We start from the raw sequence: 19,648 nt of genomic DNA on the forward strand, positions 1-19,648 counted from the left end.
AAGGTCGATAGAGACGGTGACCTTTTATCTCACACAGTACAAATCCAGACAGCCAATCCCTTGGTACTTTGTTACTTGTTCAGAGGGTACAGGCTATTTTTCTGTCGCTATTGCCCCATTCGTCCAAAAAATACCATAGAGAGTGAAAATAGAGGTGGTAATCAAAGGTGACATCTCAACCAGGGTAGGTAAATGATAATTCTTTTGCGTTCTTCGTGGGTGCCGACGTGACACTCTTGTCATTGTTGAAAGTGAATAGAAAAAATCGGGGATTTTCCAGGATTCTGCAGGTACGGTCCTCACTCAAGCTTAGACGCTGAAGCAATGTTCCCGAACACGCAGTGACGCATAACGCCGTTACGCGTTAGTTAGTAAAAATGTAATTACGTTACTCGTTACTTTTCTCGCAAATGTAATGCGTTACCATATTGCACTACTCGAACGTAACGCGTTACCGGTAACGCACTACTTTGTAACGCGTTACTCCCCACCTATGGATCTGAGTTCATGACACACGCCAAGGAAGCAATGGAAACGTGCAGGCTGAAGCTTCTTGGCGAAAACGAACATTGCACGAGGAAGGAAGTCGAAGGTGTTTTGCCAGCGCTGCGAATTTAGGCTTCGAACCACTATATAAATCCCCAGATAAGATTCCTAACCTTCCTTCACGGTCAGCAACGTGCTGTCGGAGGAGGAGATGGACGACGCGCCTCGGTGCAGAAGCCCAGGAGCTCCTGTCACCCAAGGTATCGACACGAACGGGGGGCCCTGTGTGACTCACCGCAGTTCACCGGCCGGAAGGCAACCGGTGAAGCGTCTGCGGCAAGAAGATGAGAATTCTGAGGACCCATTGGAGAAGCTATCCTCAGAGGACACCGAAATAGTCGAGGAAATAGTCGAGGATGACGATCCTCGCCCTTTTGAGGTCGTGACATATAAGAAGAATCGTCCCACTGGTATACCCATTATTTTCAAGCCTGCAGTCCTTGGTCGCTCTCTACGGGAGGTCAACCCAAACCAAATCGCTGGCGACATCGTGAAACGAAGCCAAGAGAAGGTTTTGTCGCATCGCCTTACTAAAGATGGGGCGCTTGTGGTCAACGTTGCGTCCGAGGGTTCAGCGAAGAGCCTATTAGGTCTTACGGTAATTGCTGGGATCGAAGTGGAAGCCTCCGTCCCGCCATCGTATCTGAGAACAATGGGGCGGATTGACAACGTCCCCAAGTGGTACACCGAAGACCAGCTTATAGAATATCTTCATCCGTATGGAGTGACACATGTCAAGCGTGAAGTTGTGTTTTCGCGTGAGGAAGATGGTTCTTCCAAGAAATACTCCAAGGCAAGCGTGATTCTAACCTTTGCAGAGGGACATCCACTCCCACAGGACGTACCCTTGGGATTTACCAGTCATCCGGTACAGGAGTACATCGCTCCACCAGTACAGTGCTACAACTGTCAGCGTTTTGGTCATTACGCTCGGGACTGCCGAGGCGGTCAGCACTGCAAGATATGTTCTGGACCGCACGACTTCAAAGAATGTACATCCAAGAGAGAACCAAGGTGCGCCAACTGTGGAGGACCCCACACAGCCACATACGGGGCATGCAGAGTGGCAAAAGCCGCATACGCTAATAGGACGCAGAAGGCAACGAGTGCTGCAGTTCGAGCTGACAAGTGTGCAAATCCCGATTTCGTCCGGTTAGTTGAAAACCCTACGCCAATGCCTCGAACCAAATGCAACCAGACACGTCAGAATCATGCTCAGGCACCTGGTTCTGGCAAAAAGAAAAGTTACGCCTTTGTTGCTGATGGAAGCAGCAGGGAAAGTTGCGAGAAACATCCGATGTCTCCAACCGCTGGTCACAGCCAGCAAGTGGCTCCCACGAGTAGCACTGCGTCGCCCCGTCGACCTCGGCAGCGGCTCTCCACCAAAGCAAGCGCCCCGATAAATTTCGACGCACTTGTTTCTTTACTCTTTGTTGCTGTGCGAGCTATTCTGCGTTCTCTGCCTTCAGCATCAGCGAATCTACCAGAAGTGCAGGCGTTGCTGTCTCTGGAGCCATTGTTCGACTTTCATTCCTCCGCGGCTCTCCTGAACGCCGGCGATGGAAAGTGAATATAAAAGGACTACCATTTTTCAGTGGAACTGTAATGGGCTAAGCTCTAAGTTGGGCGATTTCCGGAACTTCGTGTATCGGCATCGGTTTCCGATCCTTGCGCTCAGTGAACCTAACGTTAGCCCGACGTTCAGACTGTCGAACTATGTCCTGTACAGTTCCCAACGAGTTTCCGGTGTAAGTCGGGCTATGTTAGCAGTCCGAAAGGACGTACCATCAGGAGACTTGAAAGTGTCCAGTGACGAGCATTTCGAACATGTACAGTGTTGTGTATTGATGAATAACCGACGGGTGACTGTCGCCAGTGTATACATCTCCCCGAGCGTCCGTATATCCGAAGACCAGGTTAGAGGTTTTTTTATGGACCTTCCCGTACCCTTCATCGTATGTGGCGACTTTAACGCCCACAGCGTTGTCTGGGGAAGCGCCCGGTCTGACGGGCGAGGGCAGATCGTTGAACGGTGCTTAGAGGAAGTCAGGGCCATATGTGTTAACGATGGATCACCCACCTTCTATAGAGGCCCAAGGTACAAGAGCTGTCTCGATGTCACCTTCTGTTCTGAGGACCAAGCGCAGCACCTACATTGGGCAACTAACTTGGAGTCCATGGGGAGCGATCATGTACCAGTGCTTATTTCACATTCATTAATGGCTACCCGAAGCCACAGAGTGCGGGTCACAGATTGGAAGCTATTTGAAATAGAAGCGGATGCCACAGTCCAGCGTGCTGCCAACATCGCAGCCTTTGAGGCCCAGATATCTGCTACGGTGGACAAAGTGACAATCCTCACTTCAGCCCCAAGAGCACACCAGTCTGTGGACGTTGAGTACCAACGTCTACGGGCAATTCGACGCCGTGCCGAGCGCCGTTTCCGTAGAACTGGCCGTATCGAAGATTACAAAGAGGCCTGTAGGGTTAAAGTCATTATCCGCAGACATCTGGGGAAGCTTTCCTCCAAACGGTGGAAATCTTTCTGTGAAACATTAAACCCACATGCCACTACAGGACACATGTGGCGAATTGTGAAAGGCTTAGGAGCACCGGTGAGTCAGCTTTTTCCATTCCGCGCTCTTACCGTGCATCATGGTACGTCAGAAACAGCTGCTGGAGAAGAATTTTGCGCGTTACTCCTAAAACCATCGACAGCGCCCCTAACTTCTGGGTACAAGGTGTCAACGCAAGAGGCACTTTGCGCTGTCGACTTAAACCACAATGCTGAAGATACTGCGATGGATCTTGACTTCACCCCTCAGGAGCTGGAAACAGCCATTCAAGCGTGCAATCGCCGGTCGTCCCCGGGCCCGGATGGTGTATCGTACCAAATGATAATGCATCTTGGCCATGTGGCTCGGAATGTATTGCTTCGGTTGATGAATGACCAATGGCAAAAGGGAACTATCCCTGAGGGCTGGAAGGTATCGCGAGCAATACCTATTCTGAAGCCGGGGAAAGCACCAAGTCAAATAGACTCGTTTCGCCCAATAAGCTTGACAAGTTGCTTGTGCAAGATTATGGAACGTATTATCTTATCTCGGATTGAGTGGTATTTGGAATCTCGCAATCGTCTGCCGAAAGAGATGGCGGGGTTCCGAAGAGGAAGGTGTACAATGGATTGCGTACTGGACCTAGTATCAACAGTTGAACAGGAGCGATTGGGTGGACAATTGACTGCAGCTGTGTTCCTTGACATCAAAAGGGCGTATGACACTGCAAGTCACCCTCATGTTCTGCATGGCCTCTACTCCCTCAGCATAAGGGGGCGAGCGCTGAGGTGGATTGCTAACTATTTAAGTGGCCGGGCGGTGTTCATGCGTACCAGCACCGGGGATACACAGAAACACTCAGTGACCGCAGGAGTGCCGCAGGGAGCAGTACTCAGTCCCATGCTTTTTAATGCCCTACTGGCGACACTCCCGTCCCTGTTACCACGAGGTGTACGTCTGAGTATGTATGCCTATGACTTATGTCTGTGGTCGTCCGGGAAACAGTGGCCAGCTCTTCGTACACGTCTTCAGGAGGCACTAGACAAAGTTACCATCTTCTTGTCTCAACGGGGCATGGATGTGTCGTTAGAGAAAACAGTAGTGATGCCGTTCACGAGGAAACGTTTACCGAACTTTCAGCTTCATGTCAATGGTCAACAACTCCGAAGAGTAACACATCACAGGTTCCTTGGGGTCATCGTGGACAGAGCTCTGTCCTGGTCAGCCGAAGTTCAGCGCATAAAGGAGAAAGCTACATCCGTCGTTAATGTCATGCGCTACATCGCAGGCAGTCGATGGGGAGCGTCTCCGACGGCTATGCTCGGTCTGCATCATTCACTAATTCGTCAGATGTTGGCGTACTCCCTGCCACTTCTACAAGGTCTGTGTCCCACCTCAGAATCTATCCTCGAGAGTGTGGTTGCAAGGAGCCTAAAAGTGTGCTTGGGGGTTCATCGGTCAGCTTCTAACCAGCTCACAGTTGCAGAAGCGAAGGAACCTCCGGTACCAGCTCTAACAGTTCAGGAATCACTTCGTCACTTCATCCGACTGTCAACGCGTCATCGTCGGCACCACCTTGTTGAAGCAATTAATAAGAGAGATAATTCCACTTTTCACCAGGCCATTCTGCCATACCGAGGCATCTCACCATCATATAAACGCATTCCAGCATCGCCTTTGCCATGGTGGAGTTTTGTGCCTCTCAGAGTCAATGCAGAAGTTCCAGGCCTTTCGTCGAAGAAGTCCTCACCCCCTTGCATGCAGCGACAGCTGAGCTTAGAATTGATCCAACGTCTGGATGATCGCACGGCGGTATATACGGATGGCTCCACAATATCGACAGGATCCGCCTGTGCCTTCGTTGTACCAGCGTCGAATACTGCGCGCAGTGCTCGACTATCGCATCGTACTTCATCGACAGCAGCAGAGCTACACGCTCTTCTTCTAGCCATAGAGCATATCTCGTGCGCGCCTTCCCAGGGAAAATGGGTGATTTTCTGTGATTCTAAAGCCGCTTTACAGACCCTTATGACACCGGGTACACACCACCTCTCAGCTCCTGTACTGAATGACATACTAGTAGCGCACCAAAAAGCAGTGATCGCTGGCCATGACGTGATTTTCCGGTGGATACCTGGCCACTGTGGGATCACCGGACATGATGCGGCCGATCACAACGCCGGGAAAGCACATGGAAATAGTACATTCCGCAGTGTTTACTTCACGAAGGTGGACGCCAAGAGTGCCTTAAAGTCTCTGAGCCATAAGCTGTCAAAAGATCAATGGTTTTGTGGCGAGGCTGGATCTTCCCTTCTGCACCGGGTTGACCCCGAACTAGCTCTGGTCCTCCCAACATCCATGCCACGGCAGATTACGTCATTGTTTCACAGGCTCCGGCTCAATGTACCATACAGTGCAAGACTCCTGTACAGGCTTGGGAAGGCGGACTCTCCTAATTGTCCAGTCTGTGGCTCAATCGAAGACGTCGAACATATTATAGTTACGTGCCCAAGATACTCTGAGTGTCGTGACAGACTTGTAGCCGCGTTAGGCCGAGTTGACAATCGACCCTTCGGAGTGCAGAAGGTGCTGGGCCCATGGCCAATGAGCACTCAGCTGCCAGCTTTGCGAGCCGTTACACAGTTTTTAAGGGACACCAAGCTGTTAGATGGGCTATGACCTGTCTGTGGCGTTCGTCGCCGCTTCGCGACATCTCCAGTGGGTGATGGTGGATGTGTCTGGAATTCCTTTCCTTAGGTGATCTGGGGTAGCCGGCCCTCGTGATGAGGGCTACAATCCCCATTTTTTTCTTTTCTTTTCTTTCAATCAATCATTCAATCAAGCTTCTTGGCACCGACACACAAAGGGACATTTGTCATTGCTTTGCGTGTGAACAGGAGTTCGACGCACATTTCGGGTGGAAGGTCCATCCCAATTTGCGTGATGTACTGGTGGATGTTTTTAAAGCCAGTTGCAAGCGGCGCTGAGTTGCAAGGAAAAGAAAGTAGAGCACATAGACTCAGTCATGTAGGCAGTCAATTTGGTTCACGGAGTCTTTCCACTTGATAAATGTCTACACTGTTCCTGATGTGTTGCACCAACAGCTGTCCCTTCTCCCCGATATCTTTGAAACGGTAGAGCATGGCTTTTTATGATGCCATATCCCACTAGTGCTTTTGACTAGTGCGGCGCAATTTTTAAGTTCCCAACAGTCTATTGGGCCACTGTTAATTGCTTTGAGCCACTGCCAGTAGCAGGCGAAATGTTGGCACTCACGTCGTGTTTGAAAAGTCTGTTACAGGGAGCCAGACCGTGTGGCATCACTTCCGCTTTGCTGCCAGTACACTGTATAATACTCTGTAAGAAATGGAATCTCTGCGCCATATTGGAATGGAACATCACACCAGGAATAAAATTTGACCACGACAGGATTCTCCTCGTACCTCCATAGGTAGTTTACTTTACCTCCATAGGTGGTACTTCATTTACTTGATGACAATACTAACGTATTGCTACGTATTGCAGCATTTGCCATTGCTGGCATAGGAAGCATATCTTCACGCGTGAATTCGCCGGTGCACAGTAGTTTTCAGCGACCCTGGAAGTGGGAACGTGGCTATCTTCCAGGCAGTGAGGGCAAGGCTCCGCGGTCCGCGCTCACCTTATCCGTGTGAAGTCTCTGTACGTGTTTGCGGAGTGTTCTCTCCAATGGCTGACCTCCAACCGTCCTTTGCACAATGTTAAGGGTAAATGGCATATTAAATTATATTCAATATGACAGGACTGTACCCCGTAGCACCAATTTCCACATGGTGCGCCATAGGCGTCGCAGACCTCACTTTCCCATTGTGGGATTTGCTATCCGGATATGTGAGGTGGTTCTTTCTCCGTGTAAAGTGGACTATATCCAGAAGTATAGTGGCAAGACACACTCATCGCATACAAGGGTAACCTGAGTCACCTTTTCGTCGCTGGGGTCGGTCGTCATATATGAGTCACAATAGAGTCACCTTTTGGTGACTCATGTAATAAGTGAACTCTGCAAGAAGAATTTTGGCTAATAGAAGGGTAACCTGGGCATACGATGGCAACAGAAGTATGTGATTGAAGATGGACCAAAAGCCAGGGGACATGTTTCTTTAATAGTATGGAGTAACACTGGCTTGCATAACAAGTTGACATGTTATGCAAGCCAGTGTTACTCCATACTATTAAAGAAAGAAGTGTGTGAGGTGGTTCTTTCTCCGTGTAAAGTGGACTATATTCAGAAGTATAGTGGCAAGACACACTCATCGCATACAAGGGTAACCTGAGTCACCTTTTTGTCGCTGGGGTCGGTCATCATATATGAGTCACAATAGAGTCACCTTTTGGTGACTCATGTAATAAGTGAACTATGCAAGAAGAATTTTGGCTAATAGAAGGGTAACCCGGGCATAAGATGGCAACAGAGGTACGTGAGGTGGTTCTTTCTCGGTGTAAAGTGTACTGTATTCAGAAGTATAGTGGCAAGACACACTCCTCGCATACAAGGCTAAGGTGACTCATGTAATAAGTGAACTATGCAAGAAGAATTTTGGCTAATAGAAGGGTAACCTGGGCATAAGATGGCAATAGAAATAAGCCTAGTTTTCGTCTAGTGAGCGAATACAGTTATGTTGTGTATAGTATTAAAACCCCGAGACTAGGGAAGTATGGAACAGACACACACGCACAGAGTCAAAGTTGAGACTTTATCTGTGCATGTCTGTTCCGTACTTCCCTAGTCTCGGGGGGTTTTAATATTATGAGTTCTAATCACCACCTCGCTTGCTTTTTAGCCATTCTCTCTTTGTCAGTTACTATATTGTTTGTGGCTGATGTGGTCGGGTCCTGTGTGCTATCCCATCTACAGGTTCCAATAGAAATGAAATTTTATGTGAAAATTTGAAACAGTAACACATTGACAGTCCCAAATTAAACTTTAATTACTTGTCACTAAATATAAATGTATGGATTACGCAAGTAATGCACGGTAGAAATTACCGTATATAAGGTGAAGCATTTTCAAATATCGAATTTAGCTTCCTTTTCCTTCGAAATTCCCGAAAATCCCGTTGTGTAATGACCCTTGTGGTCCCTCAACGTATAACCAAAATAAATAAATAAATAAATAAATACCAAGTTGCTATATACTGTGTCTGCTCAGGAATATGCAGGCAATGTGCTTAAGCGAATTATTTAGCTTGTCTTTTGTTAACAATAGAATGCCAATGATGAGGCCGGTGCCCAGCAGAGGGACAGACACCGAACGAGCTGTGTTCCACTCTGTAATTTTCTTCCCTCACTGCTGTAGTGGAACACAGATCCTTCTAGAAATATGGTAGTCACATCTCTCCGCCCTAAGCGTGCTGGAGTTGACGGCCCAATGCCGAATTTGGGCCAACCTCTCCATATTTTTTGTCCCATTTTTCAAACGAGACGAACAGTCGCTGTTCAAAATATCGGTCGCTCTGGAACTGAGGATCTTGGTTTGATCGTGATTTTGGAAGGCAGAAGCGTAGCCGCAACAGCCGCACTGGGAAGAGGAAAACATCATACCACTGAATAAAAATATCTATATCATCAAACAAACAATAACAACAACAAAAGAAAAAAGAAAAAAAAAAGCACAGCAGCATGTTCTCATAGACAGTTGAAGACAAGGTTTCAATTTCCCCGAACAACCATTTTTGTGTTCCCCTTTTTAAGTGCCTGGTGTTGCAACAGTAGCTGATTGAGTAGCCGTGCGCCTCCTGCCAAGGCGGAAGTAGTAGTTGCGCCAGAGAAACAACATTAGAAACAAACCCGCGACACTGACGACCTTCTCTTCCTGTCTTCCAACTTTCGAGGTTCCTTTTGTACGAATGCCCTATGCATGCTTGATATGCGACCTACAGTACCCTTATATGCAGACTACATTTATCTGCGCTTGTGCGTATGCACGTGTATAACGTGCTCATGAATAATGTAATAATGTAGTACCGCGCCTTCCTGTCGTCTGCTAAATTTGCCGTCTGCTACTTTTCTTACATTTCGAGCTGGAAAGTCATTCCTACAAGACAGATGGATGGTAATCACGGGATCACAGCCATAGGACTATAATGTTGGCGCACTGCCAGGGGCACCCACATTCGTGACTTTGTTGAATGCGAAAAAGAGAGAAAACTAGTACTGCTTCAAAATCATAACTTGTGGAGTACTTATCAGCGCGCGGCCTGTGTTAGTCATCCAGCAACCTAAATTTCTGAGTAAATGCTAGCAATATCATACGTATCGCATGCGTGTACTGCACCGTTGTGCACACCCTCCTAGTTACATACGCATCCAAGAGATGGCGCTGGAAGTACACCCTTTTTTTATTTCACTCTCTCATTCCTCGTGGGCTGCTCAGCAACGGACAGTGGCGCCACTGCTCGATCGTACGGCGGAGCAGTGCAAAAGGTCCCAATTTCTATTTGGCTGACGCCGACGGGGTTTGGCTGGTTTTCTTTTTTTTCTTGTGCGCAGCTGACCAATAACTTCGGAGGAGCGCTCGCTCTGACTGCGCCTGGATTTTGCGGACGAATGCACCACCGCACTTCTTACCTTATTTATGTTGCCATCAAAATTTTCGCAAGAAATTGTCGGCGATCAAAGTGGATCACGTCGAAAAGTCGTGGTGGTGGAGTTTTGAATATGCCCGGTGCCCGCAAGGCTTTATGGGTGAGTGCTGTGTGATCGACGCTTGCAACTTGTTCGGTGCTGTGGCTCTGTGAGTGGTGTATGTGTACGCCGATGCCCGCATGGATTTGCGCCTATGTACGGTGCCAATAAGTACGGCGGTCTCAGGGGCATAACTGCAAGGTCGGAGTCTGGGACCGTGCACCGGTGCATCTTCGAGGTATTTTGTTGCGCAAAAGGAAAGAAGTTGTGCGGTCTTCGCTGCGACGCGCTCAAAGGATTCTTGTAACAGGTAAGGCTGGGCTTTCCTCTGCACGGCGCTCCACATTGTTGCAAAAGAAAGTGAGCAGGGATAAGCGTAGCACTGTATTGGGACGCACGGTGTCGGTGGGGTTTCTATCTGAAGAAGAGAAATGCCTGCCCGAAAAGTGTACTTTACAAGGTGTGGCTACGTGTAGTTCCCCAGTTTTCTTTGTAGCAACTATTTTGCAGTAACTATTTTTCGCCTGATAAGCACTTCATGGCCTTTCATTGTGCCATTTGCGTGAATTTTCTAAGGCAGTGACAATGAAATCATGTTGGAAGGAATGCGTGTCTGGCTATCGGTCATGCTTTTTATCTACTGACGAGAATAATTCTCGTCGCAGTCGTTAGATGATAAGAATTTCGTCATGTTGTCGATAAGGGTGGCGCACTACGCTGTTATCAGCTCGTCATTCTTCAGGTAGGATCAGCGGTACCCAAAATCATTGTAGTATATTACTTTATGTTGCCGTGACTGTGGCTGGTTCCAGTTGCGACAGCAGTTCCTTCAGCCTCACACGCATCACATAATGAATCCAGGTCATAACACGATCTAGAGTTACTTGAGGTGTACCCCCTGCTTGTATTCGTACCCTGGCTCTGTCATCTGCATGTGTTTTACAGTGAGTGTGGATTTTCCTAGCTGTGATAACTGCTGTGTCTGTTTTTATCATGAGCCATTAGAACCTTGTCCTATGTAGCGTCAATCAGTGTTTGACGATGACTGACCTATCAGCAGGATATATAGCCACTCCATGAGTGAAGTGTGCATCAAGCAAAAAAGAGTTTCCGCCGATATTTTTTGTCATCCGGAGAGCTTTCTGCAGCCTATGGTTTATCGCTTCGTAGGTCCTTTATCTGCCATTTTACATGCTAAGCAGTACTCCAACGTTAAATGTGTGCACCTGGAAATATTGGAACTCTGTGAATATATTATTCAAAACTTGGATCTATTCAAAACATCGATCTGCTTTTGTAGCTTGTACGCTGCACGAAAAATCCGGCTGCTGTTCGATATACCACCCACGAGCCTTTGAGCGAAAAAAAAAAGAAAAAAGAACTCATTTATATATCCTTTTTTTTCAACATCAACATCATCCTAGTTTCTTTTCTATTCACGTGGTCTGGAGTAGCCTATCCCGACTTTGTCGGGACTCACAACTCTATATTTTGTGTTTTTCAATCAATCAATCAATCCTCGTTTACGAGACCCAGCTGTTTCTATTTGCGTGCGCCAATTTCCGACGTGGTCTTCGATCAATCACCGAAAAAAAAAAGAAAAAAGAGAGAAGAAAAAAGAGAGATCTGAAGGTCGTTCGCGATAATGGGTCCGATTAACACGATAAGTTAGTCGGGTTTTTCCTTTGAGATGGCTAACATTAGATCGCTTAGCTTGTATTTGTCGATTTTCTTTTTACGTATCGTTTCCGTACAGTGCTTCCAATCTACTAAGAATATATATAATATAAAATAGACGATCATGCTGCTTGATTAGCATTTTTGCACGCAGCTGAATGCAGCCAAATCAAGTTGTGCATGATAAAGTATAGTAACGGAGGGAGATTGGTTAATTTGATTTGGACCGATCCATCGAAACATTAATGGCGTTCATGCGGATGATTATGGGATAGGGTGCAGAAAACGTGTGAAAAACTCATTACCGGGATCTCCTACGACATGTCGTACGAGTACATGTTGCACATACAGGAGGTAGAACAAATATAGAACTAATATGGTCAGACGTTTCGATTGTTCTTTCTGGTTTAGTTTGCTTTTCTGCCATTTTTCAAAAATTTGAATGCAATGGTAGTAGTTTTCCAGTAATAACCTCTCAAGAGTCAGTGCAACTGATCGAGAACGTCGCCAGAACATACGTCTGTACGATTCTCTGTACCGTCCTCCTTTTGTCTGTGCTGATTCTCTGTACTTACTGTACTGAAGGACCAGACTTGCTTACCACGTGCCATGTAATTTTCACATAGCTTTCGTGGCGAAGGATATTCTCAGTTACTCACTCGACGTAATTGCCTCCGACGCCGAGACTGGGCGGGGTCCGAGTCTCCGCATCGACTGTGCTGCCATTGGAGAGTGCCCGTGCGCTTCAGAAACCCTCCTCGGCTTCTGGCGTTCTTACGCAGCGAGCTCGAACTTGACCGTGGTGAAAATTTGAAAAAGTCAACGCTCGGACTACGTTGGACCCGCCTTGGATAACGCTCCAGTACGGCAGCTTCGGGAAGGCAAATGACACTCAGAATCCTGTCTTGTCTTGGATTGGCTTTACATGAGCTGACGCGTCATGAATTTGTTTACCGGGTCCTTGGCTCTTTGCACGACTGTTGGTGCCAGGCGACAGGTGTGACACTTATTATGAGTCCTGACGCTAAGAAATGTCCTGCCTTCATACTGCGAAGCAAATTTTAAGCGCAAAATTGTAGGAAAATCTCGCTCCCAGACGCAGTTAAAGTTAGCAGGCTGAAACTTGACGAAGTAGACTAGCGGGAGGGTTCATGAAACACGCAAACCGTCTTGAGCGAAGACAGGTCTTGGCGAAGATTTGCACAAGTCAAGGTGCGGCTTCAAATCAAGTCACACCTGTGAATTCGGGGTAAGAATGTGTGCCAAGAGACACTGAAGCTTTCTTTCTGTCGTTAAACTATGCAACAACGACGACAACTTTATTTTAAGATGATGAATAAGGAGTTTAATCGCCAGAGGAGATACTCTACCCCATTGCTGATGGTATTGTGGGGAATGAAATAATGGCCCCTTCACAATAAGGATCGAAGTCCTATGTGGGGTGCAAGGATGTCAAAAGAGCTTTGAGGGCAGAGCGCCGGTGGACTGGATTTCGCCAGGGACCAAGCAATTTTGAGAGAGAGAGAGGGGGGAGGGGGAGAGGCGAGAGTCCAGGTGAGTAAGAGACCGGGAGAGTGCGGTTCCGGAGGGTTTCTAGTGTGGGCAATGAAGAAGAATGTGTCCTTGATCTTCTAGAGCACAGCAGTGACAGACAGCATTTGGGAGAGTCAACTTGTCTCAAGCGGTAACGCCACTGAGCTGTAAAAGCCACCTCGAGTCGCATTCGATGAATTAATGCAGCATTTTGACGAGAGGTGTTTCGTGGCATGCGGAAAGCGAGCGTTTGATCAAATCTTCTCAACAGAGATGGGGGGAGAATGTCAGTTGCCCATTTTACCAACCTGTGCCCTGCTTCGTGCACGAGGTGGTAAGCCATTAACTCATCCGTGATTGTTAAAGCACAGGCTGAGTTTACCAATGTACGAGTGATAGACCACTGTGGTTCGATCACCGACATGGTCGCCGTTGTCTCGCGACGTCAAGCCACGAGTTATCATTACCGCTGTACAGCGTGCTTCTCCACATACTTGCCGTACGCGTGGCAGAGCACGCTTCACAGGGTATGTCTCGTAATTACGATCGCTCCCAGGCACCTGACACGAAAAACTCTGATTTCTCACGAAGAAAATAAAATATTAGCATCAATGTGAGTTACTCCTGACGGTCCCTAGACGGCACCGAAACTGTGGCGTTGTGCGCCGAAGGGGGTTTCATTACAGCGCGCCTGGAAAACCAATACTGTTTTCGGCACGTAGAAAAATTGCAGCGAGGGCGGGTTTAAAAGTGTCACTTCATCCACAGAATTTCACTGCTCCGTGCTCTGGCGAGTCATTTCAGAATATCGAACTAAAAAAAAGGCTAAAAAGGCTCGAACTTCTATTTCTTCAGAGCAATTTTACCGTATGAAACAACTGCAAATTTATGCATAGATTGAGAAGTTTCCGGTCAAAAAAGAACTCGTTACAAGTTAAGTTACCGTGTGCAAAATGTAACTAAGTTAATAACGAAGTTCTTCAGCCTCAAATGTAACTCGCAGTTACTGAGTTACTTAAAAAAAAAGAACGAGTTATTTCCAAGTTACTTCGGACACAAAATAGCATTACGCAGGTGCAGCGCGCGTGAGCAGTTGAGTTAGACTTTGAGTTGCCTGCGGAGGAGTACAACACGCTTAGATCGTTTTCGTTTATGTCCAACAATAGACATCTCCCTGTTTGTTAACAAATGACGTCAAAGCGTTCGACAGTGCCACAAATTTGGTAGAATTGAACTACGCTCGAAGCTAGAGGTACACAAGGTCGCGCCCGAAAGTCACGGTCTTGAGGGGATTACGATATGGTCCCTTAAAGGGACGCGACCCTTGGTCCTGCTTTTCTTTCAATGGGAGGCAGCGAACAAGTGCTCGTTCGTGGAACCCAGCCCACTCCTTCCGATTTGTTTCGGTTTCAGTCTGTCTACCAATGTCATGATGACGTTCCTCTGGTAGAGGTCTATTCGAACGCTTTGCATCTTATTCCCTGTGGGCGCACAATGGTTCAGCTTCATTTCAATGGCAGCGGTTCTTACTTCCTGTCACTGATTGAATATCAGGTTTTAAGGTAAAAAATGTCATGAAGGAACTGGAGAGAAAGCAAGAAAATATGTGGACGTGAGCGAAAAGCGAGTTAAATGTAACTTGGAACTTAACTTAAGTTACCTTGGCAAAGTTACCTGAAAAAGGAACGAGTTCCTCTGAAAGTTACCACGGCGCAAAAGTACCGAGTTAAGTTACAAGTTACCAAAAAAAGGAACTTAGTTACAGTAACAAGTTACCTCGAACTCTGATTTTATGGCAGGTAACTGAAATAACCGTACGTCATAAAGCAGTTGGAACCTCCAGAGCATGGTAATTCTGCAAGTAGGTCGAGGATTTTGGACAAACGCCAAGGCCAGTTGGCACACGCATGTTATTCTCACATTAGAATGTAATGTAATCCTACAACGACTTTTTATCAAAGGTTCGCGCAACATTCCTCCAGCAGTTCTTCGGACATTCCTAAAAAACGTTCCGAACGACTTGGTAGCCATGGCCCTGTACTCATCCGGGTGAGGTTCGTCTCAGAGGTTTTTCTACTTCATTCACGTATTTAACAGCAACGAAAGGAGCGGGGATATATCGTAAACGAAGTCACGTCCTCAATGGTACAGATAGAATGATTATAAAACAATGAAGCTTTGGATTCACCCGAAGAAATGTGGACTGGTACATGAAGGCTAGTACAGAATAAACATATAAAGCTTTAATGTGTTAGATTTATTGCGCGAGAAATGCAAAAAAGTAAGGACAAGCCGGATGGAGGCGTAAAATTTGTCCGATATATTCAGTTTGTCCGATAACTAGAGTTTCGGGTTTGCGAAGTTTTGTTTGGTAGGTTGTGGATGTGTTTTTCGTAGTTTCTTGTTCATCGAGAAATCAGTGTTTCCTCGTCTATTTTTTACAACTGTGTTAATATCAGAAACTCGGAGAAAAAGCGATGGCTATGAAACAATATACTCACAAAAATAATGTGAAGCTGCTTTGTAGCATTGTGAACATCTCGAAAATCGGATATTCCTTGACATCGTGTCATCCGTGTCATCGTCTCGTGCATCTCGATCGTTGCGCCACTCTTAGCGCATACTGGCTCCGGGCGTAACTTGTTCCGGGGCCCGCTCTTACGTCTTCGCTTTGACCCTGTGCATTTTGCAAGTGATTTCGTCACTGTTCTTTCGTTATTTTGGCAAGACATTGTTAAATTGCGCATAACAGCCACAGGCAATGACCTCGCACTAGTGATGCAAATATATCGACACTTTCGATCGCTAAATATCAACATCGTACAAATATAATCTATAAAATCGATTAAGATGTCGATATTTATATCGATAAATTATCGGTATGTTATCGATATTACATAGCGATGTTATATTTTATATATCGACATAATGTATATATCGCTCTTTATACGTATTTTATCGATGTTTTGAAAAATGAGATGGATATATCGATATCTTATGCTTATCTTATGCGATATATATGCTTTTACTTGGACAACTGAAAAAAAAAAACTTGCCCTTGTTGCCAGCACAGTGCATGACGCAGACGCGGATAGTACTCTAGAAGTGCTGCTCTCTTGTGTTACATATTCATTTTCTGTTTCTACGGTACGTACATAGCATGCCATCTCCTCAAGTGCTCACGAACGTTGGTGGTGTGTATGACCACTTGTCTTGACATCCTTGTCGCACGAGTGAAGTGCACCCAAACGAACGCCAACCGACGTCTGGCGTATCTGTGGAAACTGCAAAGGCGACTAAGTGAAGATCGCACAGTAAGAATACAAAAACATATGCCGCCGAGCCGAGCACCGTAAAACGAAACTTTGAGAGAATACAGTGTTGGCAACTCCGTTGCAGTTGCGCACGACCTGTCTGGGCTCAATACGTAACGTACTGAAAATACTATCGTGAATTATTCGGCTACTGTCATTTATCCACCAGTTTTGTAAAGTAGCGCTTTCGGATATGTTCGTGTGATTTATCTTACTGCAGAACCGTAGCCTCTCTGCAAGTTTCACTTCAACATGCCTTTACATTTTCTTTTCAAATGATGTTCATCTGCACTAACTGACCTTGAAAATGTCAACCGCAACACCGCTCGGTTCGAAAGAATGCCAAAGAGGTGGATTCCTGAGAGACTTCGTACGAATAAACAATTCGTTCTTCCCTTGGTTTCTAAAAAGCGGCATCTAAAGCATTTCCCTCGACACAATAGACACGCTGTCATTCGAAAGTGACTGAAAGTGTTAGGCACGCGAAAAAAGGGCATATACCAGAGCTGAGCGTTTGCAGCCCTCGACTCGAACTCGACGCGGTTCAAAAATCCTGCAACATCAACACTGCTATGGTCCTATCGTGCATCACATCTGTACAGGAAATATCGGCATCCTATTGTTTAACCGTTTCCCCATCCCTTCCCACCATCAAAGCAAAGCCGAATCAAGAGGAAGAGATGGAAAAATCGGTCAAATTTGGTTAAACTCGTTGGCTCGCTTCCCTCTTGACATCCTGTTCGCGCCAGAAGACACGGAATTACCGATATTTCTATCAGGGCGTATCGATATCTGTATCGATGTAATATCTGTGAAGAAAGAAGCGAGTATCTATGTTTACATTGATATAAACATCGATATTTTTATCGATAAGTAACGATATTTTAAAGGTACCGATAACACCGATAAGAACATCGATATCTATAATCGTTCCACCACTACCTCGCTCATTAAATGCTACGTTTATGGCTGCTCAAACAGATATACGAGCCTCGTGTTAGAGAACGCCGTTCTAGTGACCTAAGGTTTTAGTCTTGGTGGAACGCGCTTTGAGCGAACCAGCAGCCCGTTTAGTTAACCATTCTTATCTAATCAAGTAGATTACACAAAATTATAAAAAAAATAGTGTCTACTAGAAATACACGACTGCTAACATTCAGTTGATTTCACTCGCATAAGTCAACCCTCGATTTATGAACACCCTTCGTTTCTCAAAGAATCGTTCATAAATCGAGGTGCAAGGTGCGTGGAAGAGAAATGGGCTGAAATGCGACGGAAGTCCATTAGATTACGTTTATTTCAAGAGTTTTTAAGAGTTTCAAGAGTTCAAGAGTTGTACTTGCACACAACTTCATTTTCTTATTTCACATCTCATGTTTCTCGTGTAATGGGGTAGTGTACTGCTCTCAAGCGGTGAATCACCCCAGGCCATAGTCATGGTTTATTTGTTGTTTGTTACGTTTATTTGTGAAAATACTCCGTAATTGTGCTCTGCGCCATACATTCGGTTGTATTTGTCTTCTTCGGGAGAGACGATCGAAGCCTGGCACTGGACTCGCCTGGTCCTCGAATCACTGTATCGTACTGTGAATGTGATTCCAAGCTGAGCGAGCTGTCACAGCTTCGGAACAGTCCTGCTAGTTATCTTCACTGTCACTATGATCACCCTGGGCACCATCATTTGACAACTGCACTAAAGCACCATCATCAAGTAGCTCACATATGTGTTCACCGTCAGAAGAGGTAATGCACTCCTCTGTTCTCACTCTCTACATTTTTTTTTTCTGCAGGACACTGCACCGGTGCTTGACCTTTATGCTTTGTTCGTCTTTATTTCATTTCATTTCATTTATTAATCCCAAAGGCCCAGAGGGCATTACATGGGAGAGTGGCAAAGGTGGCAACGGAAAAAGCATATCAATACAATAGCAAATATAGGCAATAAAAGTACCTAGTCTGGACATATCTGAACAAGCGAACAATCATGTCAGAACAACATATCAGAACAAACGAACGAAAAATGTGCGAATTAATGCAGTAACCGATATGTGACGTAAAGAACGAACATTATTACATACGCATTGCATATATGCATATACATATCTATTATTGACGCGATCCTAGTACTTCCCCGTGCGTCAACAACCCCGTTCATAAATCGAGGTCAGAACACACACGTTTTTGCGGTTCGTTCCCTGAAAATCCGTTTACAGTTCGGATATCGAGGGTTCATAAACCGAGAGAGAAATGCATGGAAAAAGTTTGGTTCCTTGTGACGCCGTTCATAAACCGAGGGAATTCGTAAATCGACGGTTCATAAAACGAGGGTTGACTATCGCGCTCCGCGTTGTTTTACATCTTGGTGCTTGTATATAAATTCAACACGTGTGCGTTCGCTGCCTGTAATATAACGACGCAAGTTTCTGTGCGGTGCAGCCAACACGTATAGATATCAGACGCTGATATGCGGCATTTCCCTCGTTACGCCATGTGCCGTTCCACTGTGCTGTAACGCCGCTCACGTATCCACTTTTTTTTTCGTGTTAGCGCCGCGAAGCAACTGTGGCTATAAGCGGCGTAGAGACGTGGATAGATGGAGAGAGGACAGTAGGAAGGATTGGGGGATACGGAGGGTTAGTATGCGTCCTGGGCCGACTTCAGGGGGAACTGTGCCGACATTAGTCTGGAAAATGTTCGGGAAACCAAGGGAAAAGCTCAGACAGCACAGCCGGTGATGGGATTCGAACCAACCACCTCCCAGTCTTCAGCACGACCTTGGCTATACCACCAACGTGCGAGACGCCTTAACCCGCTCGGTCATTCCGCTGGTATATACATTGTTATAAAGGTTCAACCCCTTTACAATGATGTTTCCGCAAATAAACTTGCCTTTAAATTTAACGCGCCGAATGTCAATGTTCACTACGGTCAGCATGGCAGGAAAAGACACAGTCGTCTGCTACGATCATGGCTACGATTTCCGAAAGAAGAAATGCGCACGTCTCCCGCTAGGGGCATCGCATGTGGCGCCCCTACCGGCTGCCGGCGCTGCACATGGCGTATACGGCACCTTTCGGTTTGTCCCACCCTGCTGTCTGCGTCAAGTGCCCTTTCGAGAGGATAATATGTTTGCCATCTGTGCTCGCTTGACTGCTATGAGGAGAAGGGGAACCATGATTCACAGAAGAAGGAAAACCAACCTATAGGCGCTGGACGTTTTCGAATTGTGCATTGTCATCGATCAGGAGAACTCCCTACGGAGCTGTTGAAAATATGGCAGTCGTCGAAAAAGCCAGACATCGGCGGGAAGCGAACCATGCATCTCTATCTTGCATACTAGGGTGTCTGAATACTAGCGCC

The 19,648-nt window shown here is 46.4% G+C and overlaps 1 protein-coding gene across 4 annotated transcripts in view; it reads left to right on the plus strand.

Moving 5' to 3' along the window:
* Nucleotides 1–9,540: 9,540 nt before the first annotated feature.
* LOC135386145 (glutamate-gated chloride channel-like) overlaps nucleotides 9,541–19,648 on the plus strand; it is a 348,962-nt gene continuing 338,854 nt past the window's right edge. For all 4 annotated transcript variants that reach the window (XM_064615906.1, XM_064615907.1, XM_064615908.1 and 1 more), the window contains exon 1: nucleotides 9,541–10,074. The gene's annotated coding sequence lies outside the window, so the exon portion shown is untranslated. The remainder of the gene's footprint in view (nucleotides 10,075–19,648) is intronic.

This window comes from Ornithodoros turicata, chromosome 2, assembly GCF_037126465.1.
Source record: "Ornithodoros turicata isolate Travis chromosome 2, ASM3712646v1, whole genome shotgun sequence".
Taxonomy (NCBI): Eukaryota; Metazoa; Arthropoda; class Arachnida; order Ixodida; family Argasidae; genus Ornithodoros; species Ornithodoros turicata.